The sequence below is a fragment of the Hyposmocoma kahamanoa genome, unplaced genomic scaffold (assembly GCF_003589595.1).
Source record: "Hyposmocoma kahamanoa isolate Upper Pololo Valley unplaced genomic scaffold, ASM358959v1 64, whole genome shotgun sequence".
NCBI lineage: Eukaryota > Metazoa > Arthropoda > Insecta > Lepidoptera > Cosmopterigidae > Hyposmocoma > Hyposmocoma kahamanoa.
This window is the reverse complement of record NW_020653852.1, coordinates 14655966-14668940: the sequence shown is the minus strand read 5'-3', so window position 1 is coordinate 14668940 and position 12975 is coordinate 14655966. Positions and strand designations below refer to the sequence as shown.

Sequence of the window (12975 nt, the reverse complement as noted above, 5' to 3'; positions counted from 1 at the left end):
ACCACGGCTTATGTAAATCACAAAATTGCCAAATCGAATGTTATGTGATAAAAAAGAAGGAAAACAAAATATAAATAAGGCGACTATAAAGTATAAACAAGTATTGGACATATATTGTTATTAATACAAAGATCAAACAATAAGAAAAATTCCTTCGATCCGGCTGGATTCGAACCAGCGACTTCAAGCATACCGTGTCAGCGCTGGTTCGAATACAGCAGAATCGAATTAATTTTTCGCAGTGTTGGTAGACTAAACTTTATATTAATAAATTATAACAAACTATTGAATAATTTTCCAGAAAGGTATTTGAATATCACTGTAGTAAAATATCGTAACATTCAATAAACTATTATAAAAAATGTATATAAAAATCGGAAACATTTTTTTCATATTAACACAACGACGGTGTCACAATGGTTTGCGCTATAGGCACTGAATGAGGAGCTGAAGGGTTCAAATTCATTCACTTCCAAAAAAGGTCCGGTAGGACCAATTTCCTCTGCTCTGCTCTGGGTATTATGAGAAGTGTGACGCAGAGTGAATTCCGTGGCTCTGGTACTCATATCACAGGAAATTCCCTAATTTGAGACCAGGCAATTGCTGTGCCAGGCAAGCGTATTTAAATACGCTTGGCTGGCTATTCCTGTTTTCAAAAAAAGTATTTTTTTTTCAACAAAAAGAAACTTGTATTTCACTTTCCGTTACAATAATTTTTGTCCTTAAAACTAAGAGCCTTTACACACGGCTATTTTTAGCAGCGATACAAACGCGATGCAGTAGCGATGCAGTCGCTAATCGTCTACCTTTACACACGCGCACTTGATTTAAAGCAACGTGCAGATGCAAACGCGATGCAAGCGCGCGACTGCGTCGATACAAACGCGCGATTGCATCGTTACACTTCGGATTTATAGGCGATTGCATCGATGCAATCGCCCATTTGCATTGATTCAGTATCGTGCTTGTATCGATGCAGTCGCGCGTTTGTAATCGTCTATGAATCCCGAGGGTCTGCACAGCTTAAGCTGAGACTATTTCCTTTATATCTTGCTACTATAAGTCGCTGTGTGTAATCACTTCAATCCTTACACCTAGTGAAATAGAATTCGATTTACGCAGAAAATGCTTATTTATTAAATAGCTTAAATAATAATCACTGTACATTAATAATTCCCGAACAGTTACATCAGATTAATGTTAAATCCAGCCGTTAACATCGGTAGTAACTATATACTTAGCTCATAAAAGCTTGACCCGTCGGGATAACGTGCCGTATTCAATCTGACAACGGCTTAGTGAGCTGACTGCGAAGATTAATGTATCAAGTTAGAAGGTTGATTGAGAGCGTAATAGCGAGTACATAGACTTTTCCGAATGAACTTTCCAATAAAAATAAACTGAAACCGCTAACAAATTCAATACAGGATCACTTTTCGTCGCACGATATTTAAGATTTGGTTGATTCCGTATAACACTGAAAGTGTTGAATCAATCACTTTGAAAAACAATATATAATAAAATTGAGGATGTACACTGATTGGTATATGATGTGAAAACACGATTCCTAAAATTTCGCGATAGAAAAAAAACACGAACTTACTTCGAAATTTTGCAAGAAAACCGCTGTATTCAATATGTATTTTACATACCAATTACTTTTTTAAATCAACTGAACTAAATAGAACACCAATAGTACATGATGTACATTTTTCAAATGGTTTATAAAAAAATTAATTCTGAAATAAAGCCAGTGTCCCCACCCACCGTTCGACCCAAACAAAATAAACCATCTTAGTACGGGAAATCTTTAAATTCGATCTTAGGTAGTATCGACTCTGAGGGTGTATTGCTCGACACGAATTTCATCGCGCTCATACCGCATGGCCGCCGAGCGGAGCCCGCGTTGCTGCTAGCAGCGACCGCGTGCGTCTAACTGTCATGGCAAAATACACTCTATTCATTTAGTTTTTACGTTTTAAGTTAAATGAGCGTCCCGGTCACGCGGCGGGCGAGTCTTGCATTTAGATTACGCGGCGGCCCGCGCGGCGACCGCATGGTTATATTATTCAGAGGAATTTAAATGTTGTTGCCTAGTAAATATAATTCAGATTCGCCATTAATGTACAGTAAGGCGTGGTAACTGGGCGTTCGCCGCGCGAAAACTTTCTCCTAGTGTAACTGGGCGCTTAAGGGGGTCATTCTACCCATCAATAACTACAAAGAAAAATTATTTTGATCCAGCTGGACTCGGACCAGCGCCTTCACTTATACTTTGGCTGACGCTCTCCCAACTGAACTACAGAATGAACCAACAAACCTTACGAATTTTTCTTCTGCTTTCTCTTCTTTTTTAAAGTCGTTAAAAACCAATAACAAAGATCTGCGACAAACACGTAGATAAGTTCGTAAAGTCTATTGGTTCGTTATGTAGCTCAGTTGGGAGAGCAGTCAGCCACAGTAAGGTGAAGATGCTAATCCGAATCCAGCCCGATCGAATGTTTTTTTGTTTGTTTGCGATCTTTGTATTAATAATAATAACAAACTAATTGAGAAATTTCCCAACAAATAATTGAATATCATAGTAGTAAAGACATCTTGATATTCAATAAACTATTATATAATATGCAGTAATATGCAGGATCGAAAATTACGTGGCATTTAGGAGAGCAGTCCTCCATTTATGCTACCAACTATTGACGGTTTGTGGTCATCACTTATTATTACTCAGAGCCAAGACCGTCAGAAGTACAGCACTTAAGAATTTTCTTAGCTTTGACTGCTTTTCTGGCTGGAGCATATTTTTGTCCAAGCGTGAGTTTTATGTACATATTGGGCAACATACGCAACATTGTATTAAGAGGTGCAGTGGTGTCACATCCACTTAATGTCAGAATCCACAGTCTCTGCTCTCGCTTAATTTGAGGTTATGCTGTGTAGGAGGATATGCTTATTCAAACCACAATGTCTCGGAGGAACTCCAGCCTGCCAATGCAGGCTATTTCTGCCCAATTCCAGAACTTCTCTACAACGTTCCGTGCGAGAGGCGTTAAATCAAGACTTTCGAGTATTCCAGACCATTGGTTTAGGGCCATATATCTCGAGAAGTATTTATACATCGATCCAGAAGAACGAGTTCAGAATCGCCATAAAAGCGTCGCAGCGAATGGTTCTCTGGGTCCAGCTTTTGCTGCCTGGTTGACCCTCGTGTCAGAGTGGTTTGACGCCACTGTAAAATCACTTTGTTTCTATCTTCGTCCGTAGTTAACACAGTCGCCAGTTCTTGTTGGCCCTCGACATTAAAAGGACTGGGACCAGTACTTGAAGAGTCGCTTGACTGTCTGATATTATGAAATTTTCCAACTTAACGTAACCTTTTGTCAATTCATTTCCGGACAAGCGATTATAGTATATCAGGATTGACATCAGTCTGTCGCACAACATACTCGTATAGACGCCTACCATGCCTACAGATTTGATCGATTTTTAACGATCATATTTGACGCTCGATGTGCTGTGTTGCAACGATAAATAAGATTTAACAGCTAACTATTTTTGTGTTGACCAAAATACAGAAAAAAAAAACTTATTTACTAATTATAAGCTTCGCTCACAAAAGCTCTTCCGGCTTATCCGCGGCGAAAGAGTTCAGTCTATTTAAGTAACGATAATATACAATAGAGCAAAAAGCTTAAAAACTAACTTAAGCATTTACTTCTAGCCAGGTATGAACACATGCTCACTTACATGTATATATAAATGGCATATAACATTTAAGCAATTTATAAAATAAAATTTATGTCTTCAGTTGTCATAAAATGTTTATTAATGTATATGATGTTTGTTTTTTGATAATTACATATAAATTCCTCACTCATTTTGTTCATTAATGAAGGTAACAAATAATTCCAATTTATTTTTTCATAATAGTAACTGATTTGCTCGATTTTATCGATCATTACTGTCACCTGTTAACGATCGACAAATATCGGAGTTAAAATCGAACCAATTTGTAGGCATCTACGCCTTTAAATTTAATAGTGTCGATCAACAAAAAAATGCGCTGTCGATCATCTATTGCATATATTTACAAGATTTTTATCCGATCATACGTGTTGATATAAAAAATATTATATCGATCGTCTGTTTCTTAAACATTTACACGATTTACACTGATCACAGGTGTTGATCGACCAAAAATACGATGTCGATCATCTGTTGCTTACAGATTCACTGTGTCGATTGTCAAAAAATCGAGCAAGTTTGAAGGCACTGCCTGCGTTAAGTCTCGACTTCGACCCATCCACACATGACCTTATAGTAGGCAACCATCATGGCAAGACCACCTTTTTCCAATATCTATTTACCTGGAAATATACTGTACGTGCACCTTAGGTGGCTCACCCGCGGTACTAGCCGCTTGAGAACCGAATGAAGTCAGTAGCAACGGTCTGTGACAACCCTGTACACTTGCTAATCTGGGGTCAGAATCTGAACTTAGAAGGTTCATGTGCACGCACAGGTTTTAGTGCCCTTCTCGTATAGGCTAAGAGTCGATAGGGAGTGTCACGTATAATCAAGACTTATGTAGAAAGGTACGAGGCTGACTTTTTCCAATCCTCCTTAGTTGGAAATTCCAAATGGTAGTTCATAAAGTTTTATTTGGAAAACATGACAACGGACACCGTTCTCAGAACAGGACTTTCTAGACTTAGTATAACGATCGCAATGACTATTAGATACATACAAATACTAGCCTCTTTCAGTATAAATTCTTGAACGGGAAGCTGATTCAGCATGGCATCTTGTAGGCACGCAGAGTGAAGGTGGCTAGGGTTGTGTCAACACTGTATTAGGTTCCCTCACGTTTAGACTCCACTGCCTGTTACATATAACAAAAATGGCATTCAGGCCCAAAGGACATGCAGTGAAAAGGACATGCAGGCACGCAATAAACTATATAAGCTATTATTGCCAGTAATGGTCATTTGGTTGAATTTTGCATGCCAAATAACGAAAGCTATTATTATTAACAAAAACTGCCTCTGTGGCCGAACGGTCACCACGCCGGACTGCCACGCAGAGTTCTCAGGTTCGATTCCCGAGTCGTGAAAAATATTTGTATAGCCTACATTTATTTCTTTCGTGAGTTTGGGTGTAATTTGAGGTTATCTATGTGTGTGTCCATGGCATCCGTGACCCAGGGTTTTCTAGTGCGGACTATGTTGAGTGTGTGTGTTATTATTGTTATTATTACTAACAAAGGTAATTTTTTTGTTTTAGACACGCCTTTGAGTAACGCCATGCGCTTGCAGATTATCTAAGAAAAATAGTAGTTTAACTAAGCGAAGAAGCCTATGCACAGCAATGGACAACTTAAAGCCTGTGATGAAATGGTTATATTTGAGTACGTTGTTTTGTGTCATGCCCTATCCTTATGTCAATTTCTCTCTTCTTTTTAGTAAGTAAAATAAAAAACACATTACCCTCATTTCGAATTCAAGCTCCTGTCTCCTTCAATAGCAATCAACGTCGAACCAATCGCTATTGGCTGCATCGAGGAAGCGGAAGCAGCCTACAGAGTATATATACTATAAGTACCATTGTTTGTGCCTATAGACATAGAATAAATCATTACAGATGCGTCACTGGCTGTACAAAATAAACAGCGATGTAAAGTGGCCCATTTATATTTTCTCATTTACTTACACTTGATGGTTCGTTTACACATTGTCGTCATAACAGGGAATGGATCTCATTGCGTTGAATTTTTAACACGATATTTTATTTTAACGCACACACTCAACATAGTCCCGCACTAGGGAAACCCTGGGTCGCGGGTGCCATGGACACACATATAGACAACCACAAATTACACCCAACCTCACGAGAGAAATAAATGTAGGCCATACAAATATATAATATACATATAAATATATAATATACATATAAATATATAATATACATATAAATATATAATATACAAATAAATAATTTCAACAGTTTATTTTTATTACACAGGATATGCCTGAGCAGTGCACACGACTAAACCTCTTGGTAAAGATCGATAATTAGCAGACTTTGTGCAACTAGTAGTCGATATTCAGATTGACTAGATTACTCTGCGATTTTCTGTTTTTGAATAAGTTATATGTAATTTAGCATAATAATAATAAACGAACTTCGCCGCTAAAGTATAGTTTTTTATTTACATATTACAATGTCATTAGAATTGATAGCACAACGGAACAGATTGACTATTACCTATAAAATAAACAACGTGGATTCTATCAACAGGCGTAGAATAAGTAATTATGGAACAGGTGGAACTTGGTTTGTGTGGAATTGAACGGAAATGGAACATTGCGGCTGCGGCAGATTGCCTCCAGCCTCCAGGTGCACAGAACATGCCTGATCTTATCTGGCATAGTAGAGATATCTGTTGGAACATCTTTCGATTCAGTATGTGTAATGGAAATTTAAGTTGATTGACGAAATGCACGTAAAATAGTATTTATTCCAATGTACTGAGGTTCGAAATGTGATGTTCATATGTTATGTAGCATAGCAAAAATCGATGGAAACTTTGCTTAGGAATTTTTGTGTCGCAAATTATACACTATTAATAAGTTCAGTGAAATTTAACTTGTTTGCCATAACTATTCACAGGCACCACATGCTGATTGGTCTAAACAATATAAAAAATAGTTTTAGTAGCAGTAGCGCCCCTTGTCAAAGAGTTCGTCCAGGGAAGTAGTGCCGTACCTATTTCCGCCGTCAAGCCGTAATGTGAGCATTACTGTGTTCTGGATTTGAAGCACAACAATGCTGGTGAAATCGCACATGGGACTTGTGAACGATGTCGCAGGGTGACGGACGCAGTGGCAGTGTCCATCACCCTCCAAATCTTTGCGATTTAAAGCTCTGAATGGCACTGCAACTGTTAACAGGTCTGTCACTTGCCACCAGGCGCACGAGTTGTTCGTCCCGTCACTTGGTATCATAGTCTTTGACAAATATGACACTTATCTGTTTGTGCCTATTTTGTATAAAAATTACACAATCGATCGTACAGACATGTAGCAGTAATCGGTTAGTAAACAACTTCCGTTCAGATTTAAATTAGCAGTCAGGAACTCAGTTTTGAGGGTTTCAAGTTCCTTTCAAGTAGTTTCTAAGCAGTTTCAACCAGTGCAAACATTTTCCAAAACTTCCGAGTAGGTTTCAAGCTATTTCCGAGAGCCAGTTCGATTATACCTAATAAGTAAGCAAACTCGATCTAGCTCTTTGCTCGGTACGCAGTAGAGCTCAAGGCGGTTCTCACGTACCTAATAGCGTGAGTTGGCACGCCCCCTTTAAATGGAATAAGACTTGATCCTTTGCCCCTTTTCTCGTTTTGTATTAGCATACATGTTAAGTTTTTATTCTAGCATAAGTGTCTTTGTTCCATCCTATTTTCTGAATTAAACAGCACCAGGAATTTAAACTAGTCGTTGGCACTCAATTAAAAACTTTAAAATTAAATTCGATAGGGTTGTTTAGCTTAAAACTTTTAAATAATCAGACTTCCTTCTTTGTTTAAGATAATCAAATGTCTTTCTATTGTACCCTTAACTTGTGAGAACTTATTACCTCCTCCTCCTTCGTATTAGGCATAATTATTAAAGTTTATGGACTATGTCTACTCCTCCACATTAATTCCGTTTCTGTTTGTTATAGCAGTCCGCGCGTCGCCGGAACCGCGACGTGCGCCGGCGTTGGTGGAGCCACCGCATCACGTAGAGTTCACCAACGAGACGGGTCTAGTCCTCTCCTGTGCCACTAGAGGGGAATACCAGGTATCTTTCACGGAAGTCGATTTTCTGATTTTTAAAAAAATTTTGAAAGTTTTTTTGTGTTAATAAATAAAGCGAAATGCAGGTCGGGACCCAACACGTGCCCGACTCGCACCCGATTTCAGTGTGTTTTACGCTTAAAACCCTTTATAGCAGTTACACAATGCGACTTTTAGTAGCGATATAAATGTTTGAGAAACGCGCGATTGCATCGCGGCACTAGCAATTTATAGGTGTGTAAAGGCCGACTATGGAAATTCCACCCTCTAAGTTAAAGGCAGACGATTAGCGGGTGCACCGAAACTGAATCGCTATAGACGCGCTGCTAAAAGTGGTCGTGTGTGTCTGCTCCTATAGTGGATATTATTATTTCATATACTGATATTTACCTTAGGTAGAGTTTGGCAATAAGCCACTTCTATTAAAGTTTGCAAAATTACAAAGTCTGTAATAGCAAGTTGTGAGTTCGTAAAGTATTTATTTCCACCCATTATTACTTATAACTTCCAAGTCGCTCATTTAGACTTTCCGAACTTGCCGATTTCTGCACACAAACTTGGTTTAAAGATTTTCTGATCTTCGAAATGTTGTAGTCTAATGAAGCGAAACATGAGGATAGATTTGCATGGTGGACCAGATGTAATATTTCCCGATTTATTTCGTTCGTAGTTCTTGGGAGAATAAACAAATCCCGGGGCCCATTTATCTTGTTTTACCGTCATGTCAACCTAAGCCCAATTACATTTTCAAGCTGTAGATAGTGCAAAAAAACGGAGTTAACAGTAGAATATCTTACTCTTTTACTACTAACATATATTTTTTTAAGTACAAGGAACATTATTGCGTACAGAAAAGAAATTTAACACTTTTTTTCTGTATTATTTCGTTTGTGGGCTAACCAACAACTTGAAGATAATAATAATACCAAACAAAGGTACCAATCACCTGGTCTTAAACTAGGGAATTCCCAAGGGCAAATATAAGTGAGTTTGGAGAATGGGGAAGATCTTCAAATTGTAAGTAAAGTTTGTTCACTAGCTTGGGCTGTATGTCGTAGAGAGTAGCGGAGAAGATTATTTGACGAGCCGTAGTTGTTTCTCTGAGATTCTTGACATCATCGTCCGCATTTTTATCTTTATTTTTTTGAGCATTATATTAATTTGTCGCCGGGGCTTAACCACTGTGTTAAGCATAACGTAAATAGTATGTGCCAGACTACCACACCAATTGCCTGATCTCAAACTAGGGCATTCCCTGCACTATGAGTTCCAGAACAACGGAATTCATTCCGGGGACTATTCAGAACACTAATAATACGATTACATGTTTTTTTTTTCATTATTATGTAACAAATACCTAAGAACGTGTTTCAAAAAAATTTTGTTGTTTAGCCCGTGATGAAATTCTAGATCAAAAATATAAATAAACAACTGTCACTGTCAAAATGACGTATCATATACTTTATTTTTCAGATTCGTTTGTTAGCAAGTTCTACTCCAGATATTATGAGTAATAAATATTATCGAATTAAAAATTAAATTAAACTTTTGTTGGCAAAACGTCTTAAAGAATTTTTAGAATCACTATAGGTCTTCATTAATAACATTATCTAACTACTTACCCAAATAACTACATATTTTCTGTCATACGCTGCATAACTGACAGGAATCTGGCTACCGTGTCTGGTCGATTATCCCTTCCACCGGCCCGAACGTGTCAGTCTCATAAATTGCGCCCCCTGGAATATTCAGGTTATCCGTGTCAGATTAAGTCTAGAGTATAGTGTATGGTCCATGTTTATTTATATTTTATTAAGAAGCTTAATTAATATTTGTTTCGATACCTAAGTACTTGTAATATTAAAACACACTGTTACGTCATCGACAAGGCGTCAAAAACCGTATAAAAAAGGCTATCAAAGGTTGTATATCCCTGAACATTGCCATGAGGATAAAATATTTTACACAAGAGTCTGTTTCCATAAGCTTACATTATTAATTAGTATGTTTTACAACAATAGATTTCTCACAATTTAAGCACAATATTATATATTGCATTACTATCACATTAGGTAATGGTAGAAGTGTTGGTGAATAAATAAATCAAAAAAATATAACAGTAGAGAGTTCTTGTGAAAGAGTCTTTCTTGAGACAAAGTCCAGTGAAGTGCGGCCAAAAGCAATATATACATAGATATATAATATATGTATATAATAGAAAAGCAGTAATGTGAGCATTACTGTGTTTCGATTTTGAACACATCTGCATTCGTAAATTTATGTCTCAAGGTGACGAACGTGTGGCAGTGCCCCTCAGATCTGTATGATTTAAGGCTCTGAGTGGCACTGCAACTGTTATGGGCAGGCGTGTCGCTTACCACCAGACCCACGACTTGTTGTCCCGTCACGTATCATAAAAAAAACCAAATATTTTTAAATGTATACATTTACACATTTTATAATATTTTTTGTGACGGCTCCACGTTTGTTTACAGTTTTGATCTCGAATTTTGTTGCGGAGTTTAGACAAAAATCAATCTATCAAGTATGACTTATGTGAATGTACGAAGACATGAAATATATTGCCTGAAGTTCAACCACGCGCCCTACGCGCCAATCTGATTCAGTATTCAGAAACCCGCTCGCCCAACTCAAATATAAATAAAGTTTTTCCATTCGAGGAGTTCGGCTAAAAGTTTGCGGTCGCGAGCCCCACCGGGAAATAAAGATATGCGCATCCGGCTGTGGGCCGTGCGTCTTCTATAAATATGGAAAAGTGTTACATTGAGCGCTCTTTTCGCTCATTATAGTAAACGGGACAGTTCTCCGGGCCGTTGCCCGCTTTATAATAAAAGGTTAACTCGATTGACAAGAAACATTACAAGTAATTATTTGTTAAAAATTTGTTACGTGTACCTTAGAAAATTAATGCTTTCTATCATAAGTACTGGCAGTGTAAAAGTTTAAGAAATTTTTATTAAGCAACTTTATGAGAAAGAAAAAATCAGACATTACTGCGAAAATACTGTCAAAACCGCACTTAAAAAAAGATTTAAAAAATAAATCAAAAATAAATAGTCTCACAGGGGCTAGATTTAATTCAGCCCAAATGGCGCAAATAAACAGGTCTTTTATATACGAATTAAATTAAAAACTCTATAGTCGCCCGGAATTCCTGCTAAACTTTCCACATTCACCGAGTTGGGCGGTATTTGGCGTCGGAAACGATTCACGAGGGACCCCGTCCCCCGCAACTTACCACTCGCCTCCTCACCTGCCCTCTGAGTTCCACGATTAATTTCATAACTTGACATTGGAAACGCTATTTGTATGCCTCCCGATTTGGAGGCGCTACGCATGGCCTTTTTCCGCCCAAATTTGTACGTTTGAACGTGAGAATTTTGATTAATTAATAATATTCCATTGGTAAACAATTTAGAGGCACTTTGACTGATGAAGGTACGTACGGAATGAGGCAGATTATATCATGATCACTAGATATAGCGCGCCGTTTTCCTATTTCAAATATAAGCATGAGGATTTTTAAAATACCCAATTTTTCTCGATTTCTTAGGTTATTGCGATTGTTACACATAGGAACTGAAACTGTGTTTTGGATCTTAATCGCATATATTTGTTTTTTCAAACAAACCAACATTTCGGGCCACATAGACGCCCATTGTCACGGTTGACTGCGTGAATTCATCAACCAATTGTGTCTAATATTAATGTTAAGAAGCTAAGATCCTGAAACCTCGATATACACATTTAATATTAAATTAATTATGTTGTAATAATGTACATAATATTATATTTAGTTATGCGCCTCAGCTATGTTCCGTGTCACGCGAATTCACTGAAAACCTACGTCATAGAACTTTTAGTGAAATGACAATAAGCTGAGTGCATGAGGGATAATGACAAGATGGTTACCTGACAGAGTGAATAATACTGAGATCCGTGAACGATGTGGTTTAAAAAAAGATGTCTAATACTCGTATTAATGCAAACTACCCAATTTTTCACTATAGTTACAAAACCAAGGTTTCATTATTATTGTTCAAAAATATCAAACAACGGTAAAATTCATACCCAACTCCATGCACTGCAAAATTTTAGTAACAATAAATTTATTTTACAAAAAAAATTACGACGAAATCAAGCATGCACCAAGCAGACATAAAATCCACATATCCAGAGCAGCGTACGAAGCTGTATTAATGAACGGGGCGTAAAAGCGTAGAGTCGCGGAAAACAATTGCTACGCGGGTCGCAGATGGCACACGGGCTCAAACTAATGAAGTGCCTTTTAAGAAATTGAAAACGAATCGAAAGCCAGTGGGAATTTTCCATGACAAGTCCCTTCGGATAGAAGAATATTCGTAAGGATTTTACTACTAAAGTTACCATCAAAAAGGAAAAATAAACAATGGAAATGCCTTAACCCTCGATTAATGTCAGAACCGATGTCGCCAAAACTCACACATTCTTAATTTGAAACACTACAAAATCGTAATATTGATTGGTCGTAGTTTCAAATTTAAAAAGAAATAACGAATTCTGGATTGTTAATATAATTTAAACTTTGCCCTGTTGGCATATCCTTGAAAGTTCAATACAATCAATACCTATTATTACAAGTTACGATGTTTTGATATTATATTGAAATTTCAATCAATGTGCTGCCTTCTAGTGGTTCATTGCTGAACGACGACGAATTATAGTTATTAATTTTGTTCTTTAAGCAAGAAGCGACCATATATTACTTTCGTTTCTTGCAACAAAAAAAAATATTTCGATAAACAGAAAATTGAAAATTTATTAAAATAAGACTTTCCGATGATATGCAATACCACCACGGGTAATATTTTTGGTAAGGCTGTCATTTTTGCGCTCCAAAACAGCACAATAAGACATTTTTCTAGGATTTCACAAAATTTGCATGAAAGAATAACACAACCACACCATACAAAGCAAAAATGGCGGACTGAACTCAGATAGGTTTTCCGAGACCTATAATTGGCACGCGTCGGGCGCTAGCCAACCACTTCTACAGTATTTATTATTCTATGAAAGTATTCTATTATTATTCTATTAATATTCTTTGGTATAATGAAACGGTTTCAGAAACGCCATATGTT

General features: G+C 37.3%; 1 protein-coding gene across 5 annotated transcripts in view; it reads left to right on the top strand.

Moving 5' to 3' along the window:
- Positions 1-7724: 7724 nt before the first annotated feature.
- The window catches only part of LOC113231159 (Down syndrome cell adhesion molecule-like protein Dscam2), a 134151-nt gene continuing 128900 nt past the window's right edge, over positions 7725-12975 (top strand). For all 5 annotated transcript variants that reach the window (XM_026465360.1, XM_026465359.1, XM_026465358.1 and 2 more), the window contains exon 1: positions 7725-7838. The gene's annotated coding sequence lies outside the window, so the exon portion shown is untranslated. The remainder of the gene's footprint in view (positions 7839-12975) is intronic.